The 10,788-nt window shown below is 36.4% G+C and overlaps 1 long non-coding RNA gene across 1 annotated transcript; it reads right to left on the bottom strand.

Moving 5' to 3' along the window:
* Positions 1 to 267: 267 nt before the first annotated feature.
* Positions 268 to 906, bottom strand: LOC149493657 (uncharacterized). The gene is made up of 2 exons (XR_016322726.1): positions 655 to 906; positions 268 to 544 (listed from the first exon to the last, which is right to left on the bottom strand). It is a non-coding gene; the product is annotated as an uncharacterized LOC149493657 (long non-coding RNA).
* Between the last annotated feature and the right edge of the window lie 9,882 nt (positions 907 to 10,788).

The following is a 10,788-nucleotide window of genomic DNA, read 5'->3' on the forward strand; positions in this document are numbered from 1 at the left end:
GAAAAGGCCTCTTAGTCATTTTACCTTCTAAACAAGATTCACAGGTTGGTAGTGCCTCCACTTTCAATGAACTCAATGGTCCATCCTTGACCAACCTAGAAATCCTATCTAAATTAATATGACCAAGCCTTAAATGCCACAAATAAGTATGACTAAATTCAATAGGACGTTTTCTTTTCAATGGAACAATGACATCAAAGTTATTAACTTCAGAATTAGGAATTTGCAATTCAGGTGAAACTTTGAGAATAAAAAGATCATCAATCATTGAGCCAGAACATATCATTTGTTTTCTAAATTTAATAACGACAGAATCATCATAAAATTCATTAAAACAAACCGAATATCCATTCTTGCTCAAACTAGAAACTGAAATTAAATTCCTTCTAATTGAAGGTACATATAAAACATCCTTCAAAAACAAAGTTCTATTATTCTCAAAATTCAAAGAAACATTTCCTATAGCTAGAACTGCAACTTCTGTGCCATCTCCCAGAAAAATGCTTACATCTCCTTTATTTAGCTGACGAGTTACCTGAAACCCCTGCAATGAATTGCAGACATGATTAGTGGCTCCAGAATCTACACACCATTGGAGTGTAGTCAACACCGCTAAACAAGTTTCAACTATCAGCATATAAAACAGAGACATACCTTGCTTTTTCTTGGCTAACCAGGTTGGACATTGTGACTTCCAGTGCCCAGGTTGCTTGCAGTGAAAACACTTACCCTTAGGCTTTTTCACAGCAACACTTGCACTAGTAGATGCACCACTTGTTTTAGGCTTAGTCTTGTGAGCATTTTTCTTCTTCTTACCCTTGTTCTGGGCAGAAGAAGAACCTCGCTCAACATTAAGCACAACAGGTGCAGCTCCTTGCTTAATGATAGTCTCAGCAGCCACCAGCTCATTCAGCAACTTAGACAGAGTGAAATCCATCTTATTCATGTTATAGTTCAAACGAAATTACTGAAAACTGGCTGGCAAAGTGTTCAAGATCATTTCTATCTGTGTAGCATTGTCAACCTCAGCACCAAGAACCTCCATGTCATTCAGAAGACTCATCATCTTCAAGACATGAGTTCTAACTGGAGTTCCCTCCTCCATTTTGGAAGTAAGAATCTCCCTCAGTGCATTTTGCCTTGCTGCACTAGTTTGATCTCCAAACATCTCCTTGAGATTTTCGAGCATGTCAAAAGCTGTGTCCATCTTCTGATGCTGATGTTGCAAAACATTTGACACAGAAGCCAAAATGTAACATCGCGCCATCTCATCAGCTTTAACCCATTTCTGGTAAGCTCTGGTGACCTCCTCAGAGGCACCCTCACCGGGTTTTTCAGGACAAACTTCAGTAAGCACAAACTTATACTCCTCAGCAGTAAGCAAAATGTCCAAATTCCTCTTCCAGTCAACATAGTTTGGACCCTCAAGTTTGTTTTAGGTTAAGATGTTTGCAAGGGGACTGAATGATGCCATTTCTATTTCATGCATTAAACAAAATAGCATATCAATAATAAACATTGAATAAATCAAATTGCAAATATACAACTTTGATATCACAATTCAAAAAAAATACACATTCACAACATTCATGAATAGCAACCTCGATGGGAGAATTCAACCAATCACATGTTTTGCATATTATAATTAGATAAGACCGGCACATACTACTCGATGGGAGATAACATGCCTCTTAAATTAACATTAATGTGTGAGAAAATATTACATCTAATTCATGTCACTAATTAATTTACTCAGATGGAGAGTTAAATCAATACAGACAAATTAGACTAGCTCAGTAATTATATTAAAACATGACATCTTCCGATGGGGAAGAAATGCAAATAATTACAACTAGAAAGTAATAAAAAACCACTCACAAATTAATTCATATAATTAAAATAAATTAATTATAATCAAAATTGCAAAATAATATATTTTTAAGACAATTTTGCAAATAAAATTAACATTTTTTGGTTGAAAATGTTAAAATTTAGTGTTCTGGTCTATTTATGCAAATAAATTAAAACATTCTGGGTTTATCTTGCAAAAACAGAAACATTCTGGGCCATTTCGCAAATTTCAGAACTTGTTTGGACTATTTTGCATAAAACAGAAACTATTGGGCCAAAATTGCAAAAATCGGAAAACATCTAGGCAATTTTAATAATACCAGAAACAATCAGGGTCACTTTATAATTTAAATAACTCCAGGGGGCTAAAACGGAATAACTGATACTTTCTGGGTCAAAATATAAAAAATTAAAGTTCAGGGGTTAAAATATAATAAACAGAAGATCCAGGGTCAAAAAATAAAAACTTAAAGATCAGGGGTCAAAATATAAAATTTAACAAATTGAGGGACCAGAAGGGAAATTTGGCAAGCAGCAGCTTCTTCTTCACGAAGAAGCCCTAGCCGCCGCCCCTTTTTCCCTTCAACCTGCATTAACGCTGTTGGCCGGCTTTTTTTTTTTTTTTTTTTTTTTTTTCTTGCCCCTCTACTGATCTTCAAAACAAAAATAAAATTTTGTCTTTTCTTGCCCCTCTCCTGTTCATCGAAACAACACCCAAAATATATATATATATATGCTTTTTTTTTTATATATATTAATTGCCCATTAAAAACTACAGTTTCAAAAAAAATTTGTATCAGGTACTGCACTTTTGTGCTGCTGTCCTTCAAAAACTCTTAAAGCTCTCTTAACCATGTACCAATCAAACAATCAAAACAGATAATAGATACACGATTGAAACATGACAAAATAGCCACCATCATACAGTTTCGTATGGCTCTGATACCAATTGATGGGAGCGGGTATAAAGCGGAAACAACCCTTATCGAAACCATATGAGGCAAACTAAAAACATTATCGAACAAATCAATAAACTGACCTCTTGAAGCGTAGAATCGCTCACCGGTCTTCTTTTCAGAGATCTTGGAGTCACCCACGATCTTCTGCAGTAATCCCTAACTATCTCTCTTTTGGAACTCTCTGAGTGGCAGAGAATAGAATAACGTGTGTCTCTATATTCTTAGGGTTTTCAAATCTTATATTAAAAAACCTCTCTTCGATAGGAAGATATTTTTTAATATAAAATAAATTAAATAAAAAATTATTTAATTAAAATAAAATCAATTATTTTAAAACTAAATAATTTATCTATTATTTAATACACCCTTAACTTTCCAAATAATTAGGGCACTACAGGGACCGCAGGAATAAAATAAATCAGGCTACTAATTATAATAAGAACCTATGTAGACCAACATATTCTTATTATAATTAATCATGAATTATTCCACTAAAAACTCATGACTGAACTCCTTATTTATTTTACTATTCCACAACATAATAAAATAATGTTCCCCATGTTAAGATTACAGATGCTGTCATTTAAATAACTTACTGACAATTTATTTAAATCACAATATAACTTTAAGATTGTCGCTCAACTTATTTCATGTGTCGGATTCAATATCCACCTGCAGGGTTTACACTATGAAACCTTATAAGCTTACTTAAAGTGCATCATCAAACTCTAAACCGAGACATGGATTCTATCATTAATTAATATTTCACAAACACAAAAAATCTTTGCCCAATTCACCGAGAATATTATTCCAATAATGAAACTCACCCTTTAATGAATCAAAGCACAAGACAATCAATGTTTGCTCATATTAAAATAAATCAAGATTAAGAACAATAAACATTATTTCTAATGTCCTAGAGAATATGTTTAACAGTCAGTACTAAACATCCATTCTCTACTTGGTCCAATTAAATACATACAAAATGTACTAATCACAATTATTATTCATATGCTAATAACATTTATTTAATGCAAATTTCCAATTAAATACAAAGAAATAATTGTCAATAGAAAATCATTCATAGCTATACTATTAATTATGCATGGTTAATAGTATATCTCTATCAATATATAGGATAACTAAATATTATAACTACATAGTAATAAATAAAAAAATGATAATATTAATTTATATGTAATTTTAATTTTCAAATAAGACATAAACATGATAGTTTGAATTTTTTTTAATAATAATTATGTTATGATACATGTAATTGAAATTACTCTTTTTTTATAATTATGAAATAATGCATTTTTTTTATTACTGTTGTTATTATTCATAAAAATTAAATTTTTTTTTAATGAATGATGCGTTTGGTTTGGTTGGAGGCCTAGTAGTGGTCATTTTGCTTTTGGAGAATATTGGTATGATAAAGGAGTGTTTATTGAAGTGTTTTTATATTTGAGATTTTATTGAGTTGTGCCGAAGTGCTGCCGAATTTTTTTCAAAAAAATTCAATATGTGGAATCGTACACTTACCTTTATTAGGGTAAAGGTAATAAATGAACTTAGTGAATAAATGAACTTAGTGATTTTACATTTATATATAGGTACCCTTATTATAGAAATAACCTTAGTTAGTTATAAGCGTAAATTGAACATTACATTAGTGGCATGTTTTAAGGATGGTTTAGACTAATGCAATTACATATAATTTACCCTTCATAAAGAAATTATTAATTAGGTAAAAAAAAAATGCGAAATAATCAAGATTGGATGTACTGGAGGTTCGAGGTCAATGGGATATTAAGACAAGAGTTCCTGCAAGGATTGGATGTGTTTATACAGTTTGCAGTTGGTAATCCCAATTTTATGGATGGTAATAAGTTAAGGTGTCCATGTAATCACAAGAAGTGTCGAAATCGAGCCTTCTTAGACATCGATACAGTGAAACTTCATTTGTGCAAAAATGGGTTCGTGGAAAATTATTACGAATGGATACATCATGGTGAAGCTCGAGTTGCCAGTGGGTCAGGCCACTTCATTCCGGTAAGTTTAGAAGTTCAGCCTTATCAGTTTCTGTACGGTAATCAATGCAATGATATGGTAATCGATGCGAGTAGAGTAGAATATGATTGGGATAATATGGAGGAATCGCCAAATGTAGCAGCACAACAATTGTTTGACATGTTAAATGCAGTTAACAGTGAACTGTGGCCTGGATGCAAGAATCATTCAGTTCTGTCTGTTGTTGCACGATTACTTCACATGAAAGCGGAGCACCATTTTTCAGAAAGGTGTTACGATGATTTTGTGCAGTTAGCAAAGGAAATGTTGCCTGAAGGCCATTCAATGGTTGATAATTTTTATCGGACAAAAAAATTAGTTCGGGGATTGGGACTACCGGTAGAAAAGATTGATTGTTGTCATAATAATTGTATGATATTCTGGGGTGTTGACTCGAAATTCAGAGAATGCAAGTTTTGTAATCTTCCAAGATATCAACGGCGGGGTCAAGGGACTGGTAGAGTACAAAGAGAGAAGGCTTTCAAGAAGATGTATTATTTCCCTCTTGTTCCTCGCCTTCAAAGGTTATATGCATCTAAGGCGACAGCTGAACACATGACATGGCATGCTTTGCATGAATATGATGATGGTATAATGACTCATCCGTCAGACTCTGAAGCGTGGAAACATTTTGATAACATTCATCCTGTGTTTGATGCTGAAATGAGAAATGTGAGATTGGGGCTTTGTACTGATGGGTTTCAGCCGTTTGGCCAATCAGGACAACAATATTCATCATGGCCTGTCATTGTGACACCATATAATCTACCACCGTCAATGTGTATGAAAGATGAATATATGTTTTTGTGTGTTATTGTTCCTGGGCCTACTAATCCAAAACATAAAATTGATGTGTTTCTGCAGCCTTTGATTGCCGAACTTAATTATTTATGGGAATATGGGGTTGAAACATTCGATATTTCGACGAATCAGAATTTCATAATACGAGCTGCTTTGCTTTGGACCATCAGTGATTTTCCAGCATTTGGAATGTTATCTGGGTGGAGTACGGCTAGCAAATTGGCTTGTCCTCATTGCATGGAAAACACTAATGCATTTACACTAAAGAATGGAGGTAAACAATGTTGGTTTGATTGTCATCGCAAATTCTTACCAGAATCTCACCCTTGGAGGAGAAATCGACAATGTTTTAGAAAGAACACGACTATTGTTGAACCCCCTCCACCTGTGAAGTCTGGAGCAGAAATATTATAAGAAATTGAAGATCTGGGGCTTATGAAAGTTACAGAGTTGGGTGCAGATGAGGTAAATAAAATAATTGGCAGGAATAGCGGGTGGAAAAAGTGAAGCATCTTCTGGGATTTGCCATACTGGAGTTCACTTCTTATCCGTCATAACCTTGATGTCATGCACATAGAAAAAAATGTGTTTGAAAATCTGTTCAACACTGTCATGAACATTGAAGGGAAAACCAAGGATAATGCAAAAGCGAGAGCAGACATGAAGGAAATTTGTCGTCGACCATAACTCGAGCAATCTGTACTTACTGGTAAGTATCCGAAGGCATGTTATTGTTTTGATAAACCCCAAAGGCAATTATTGTGTGAATGGTTACGATCATTAAGGTTTCCAGATGGCTACTGTTCAAATATGGGTAGATGTGTGGACATGAGGAAGTACAGATTGTTTGGCATGAAAAGCCATGACTGCCATGTTTTCATGCAAAGATTGATCCCTGTGGCATTCCGGGAATTATTACCAGGAAAAATTTGGGAAGCAATGACAGAATTGAGTCTCTTTTTTAAGGAATTGACGATGACTGTTATCCGATGCGATGATATGGACCAATTAGCGCGAGAAATCCCAGTTGTGATGTGCAAGTTGGAGCGAATTTTTCCACCCTGCTTCTTTGATTCTATGGAACATCTGCCGGTTCATTTGCCATATGAATGTCGTTTAGCAGGACCGGTACAATATCGATGGATGTATCCATTTGAGAGGTGATTCACTAACATCTCATTCTAATGATTACATCATTTATTTGAACTTATACTTATATATTGGCATTGTACAATCACAGACACCTGCAGAAAATTAAAAAGAATGTGCGCAATAAGGCAAAGGTCGAGGGATCCATTTGCAATGCATATTTGGTGGAAGAAGCTTCCACATTCTGTTCACACTACTTTGACCAACATGTTTTCACCAAGCATCGGAGAGTGCCACGTAATGATGACGGAGGAGATCGCGTACAATCTGAGTTTGAAGGAAATCTAAAAATTTTCACCTATCCTGGGCGTACGATTGGTAAATCAAAAAAAAGACGATTGACTGATGTAGAGATACAAGCGGCTCAAACCTATATTTTATTGAATTGCGAAGAGATCACACCATATGTACAGTAAGTATAAATAATGTAAACGGTCTAAACTTTGTAAACGGTTGTTAAATCATACTTATGCTAATTTGGTTCATTGATAAATAGGAAATATATCAATCTTTTGCGGCTTCAAAATCTCAATTTGACTGATACTGTAGTTGATGCAAAGCTGGACACCGAATTTGCAGAATGGTTCAAATATTATGTAAGTTACTTTCAATGTACACAACATGGAATGTACATTTATTAAATCTCACTCATTTCATTACTATTTCCCATAGGCTCGAAGCTCAGGAATCGATATCCGTAACAGATTTATTACGGATCTGGCAAAGGGGCCATTACCGGTTGCTAATGCCTACTCTGGCTACTTTGTAAACGATTACAAGTTTCACACTGAGGGTTATGGGAGAAGCAGAAAGACAATGAACAGTGGTGTCTGCATAAAGGGATCAAACTACAGTGATGTGTCAAACGATTTTTATGGGAAATTGGTTGAGGTTTTGGAGTTAGAATATCCAGGCCTACCAATGAAGTGCACAATCTTATTCAAATGTGAATGGTTTGATCCTACGCCAAACATTGGCACGAAGGTTCATCATAAGTATAATCTGGTAGATATTAATCAAAGAAGAAGATATACAAAGTATGAACCTTTTGTCTTGGCAATGCAAGCTGCACAGGTGTACTATGTCCCATATCCATCGTTTAAACGAGATCGATACGATTGGATGGCAGTGTGTAAAATCAAGGCTAGATCAGTTGTTCATGCACTTGAAACCAAACAATCTGCTTCACTCGCAGTATCGGAGCCATTTCAAGAAGTTAGGGTTGAAACGCAACTGATGCAAGTTGTTGAAGATTTAACAGATAGATTGGATGATGAAAGCCGATCTTATGTTGAAATAGGAGCATCAGATGATGAAGAGGAAGAAGATCAAATCATCATGGGTACCTCAGAAGACGAATATGAAGAAGAGGAAGCTGATGAAGAGGAGGAGGAAGCAGATGATATTGAAGACACTTAAAACTTAGAGCAGTTTTACTATTACAAATTCATAAATGTATATCTAATAATATTATTAATGAAGAATTTCAATGGTATTAACTTTCTTTACTCATATTTACCACATGTTCTACAATTCATATAATTGTATAAATTCATTTTATCTAGGTTCTGATATCTGTAATACAGATGGCTAGAGGCAGAGCGTTTGATTCTGACGCGTCCGGTAGTGGTTCGCGTGGAGGTCGTGGCCCTGTACGCAGTGCCCGTGGACGAGGATGGTCGATCCCTCGTCCTTCGTCAGGTACGTCTGGGGCTTCGTCATCTGCTCAGCGACCAGTACTGTCGCCATCACATCCTTCTTCAGGTACGTCTAGGGCTTCATCCTCTGCTCAGCGTCCAGTACTGCCGCCATCACAGCCTTCTGCTCCTTCCTCTTCTGCTCCTTCCTCTTCTACCCCCGTTTCTGGACCAGTACAGACTCCACCAGCTGCACAGTCACCTACTGTGTAAGGTAATCATAAATGTCATAACTGTCATTTTAATCATATATTAATTATCTAAAAATTTATAACATTTATCACTTCTTTTGCAGCTTCATCAGATCCACGTATCACCCTCAGTTTGGTAGCGGGACAGTAAGTACTTTTTCAAATTTTCCGCAGGCATATTTTGTTCAGATTATGATGCTTTCGTGTAATTATATTTCACTACTGTTTTTTTTTCAGCATAGATCCATCTTCTCGAGCAACGAGGCAAATTTTGAAGATAATCAAGCTACAGCTGCATAAAGAAGGATACACATGGGATGCCGTACCACAAGAGGCGAGAGACTTTTATTGGGAGGAGTTCCAGGTACTCTTTGGTTTAAGTTATATCATCATTCAATGTTTACATTTCAAGATACATCCTTAGTGTTTAAACGCTATATTTCATTTTTTTGCAGAAACATTTCATATGGGACGAGGCCATTACGGCTATGCTGAAAGTAGCCTGGGAGAAGATATGCGTCGATCGATATGCTGACTTCACCTATAGGATGAGAAGAAGCGGTAAGAAGCAGCAGTGCGTGTCTCAGGAGATATGGGAGAGCTGGCAAAAGGCTTGGGAGGATCCTGCATTCAAGAGAAAGCGGGAGATATTTGCACAAAACAGGTGCAGTGAGACTGGCGGTGATGGAGCAGGACCTTCGCGACACACAGGCGGATCTATATCTGCTATAGAGACAGCTCGATTATTAGTAAGTGAACTAGTCCCTTTACAAGAAACTGATGTTTAATGAAAGGACACTATATATATATATTAATATATCATGCATAAAAATTCATTACAGGCTAAAGAATTAGGTCGTGAGCCCACACCGATTGAGGTGTTTACATACACTCACACGAAGGACCACGATCGTAATACGTTTGTCGACAGACGTGCACTGAGCGTCAATGTAAGTAACAATGAATAATATTTACATTTACCCTCTAATCATTGCGAAGATGTACAAAGTTCAATATAATAAAGCTTGCAATTGCATTGATTAATTAATTTTTTGTTTTCAGGAGAACTATACTACAGCTCGGGAGCGTATTGTTACTTCTCAGACCGATGAATCCGAAGCTGAGTCAAGAATTGACGAGGTAGCGCTTTATCTCGAGGCTGTAGGGGGCGAGAAGAAGAGGAAGGTATACGGCATCGGGTCTCAGGCATCACAGTTTTACTGTGGCTCAGCAGCTCACGCTTCTACAGCCAGCGCAGCACCACAGCCCGAGAACACTGACTCGCACTATGATGATGATATACGGGCTCAGCTTGCTGATCAGCAAAGACAGATTGCAGAGCTGAGAGCGCATGTGATGCGGCTGTCCGGTGAGCACCGTGCTGGTACTTCTTCCTCTGATCCTGCACCTGCTACAGACCGACATGTTTCGACGTCTCAGCAGCAGCCACTACCGGCTCCTGATCCCGATGCTGCAGACGATACCTTGGTCACCCCTCCTGGCGCTACATCACATGCAGCAGGTACTCCTCCCGGCGATCCGACATCGAGAGATCCGACATCGGATCCTGCAGATGAGCAGCAGCATAGATTTGATTTTGGACCTTTTTAGTTTTTCATTTGTATTTTCATATTTTAATTTGTTCAGTACAATAAAAATTACATTTTTATATTGTTTTTGAATTGCGTGTGTGATGTATATGTATATATGTTAATTTTCACAGGTGCGGAAAAATTTTGATTTAATAATAATATTTAATTTTTTTTTATTTTTTTTTCAATTTTGCGACCGATTTGATACCAACAATAAAAATTTTGAATTTACAATTTGCGACCGATTTAAAAAAATTGCGACAGATTTTCTGCGACCAAATTTGCGACTGAATTTCCAATTAAACCACGACCAAAATTGCGACCGCATATTCAAATTTGCGACCGATTATATCGGTCTCTAATTTGCGACCAATTGTCTCATCGGTCGCAAAATTTTTTTGCGACCACCTTTTTTGCGACCGACACATCGTCGCTAATTACAATTAGCGACCGATACAAGCCATTTTGCGACCGATTG

The sequence above is a fragment of the Jatropha curcas genome, chromosome 9, assembly GCF_041381405.1.
Source record: "Jatropha curcas cultivar XTBG-Jc1 chromosome 9, XTBG_Jcur_1.0, whole genome shotgun sequence".
Classification (NCBI taxonomy): Eukaryota; Viridiplantae; Streptophyta; class Magnoliopsida; order Malpighiales; family Euphorbiaceae; genus Jatropha; species Jatropha curcas.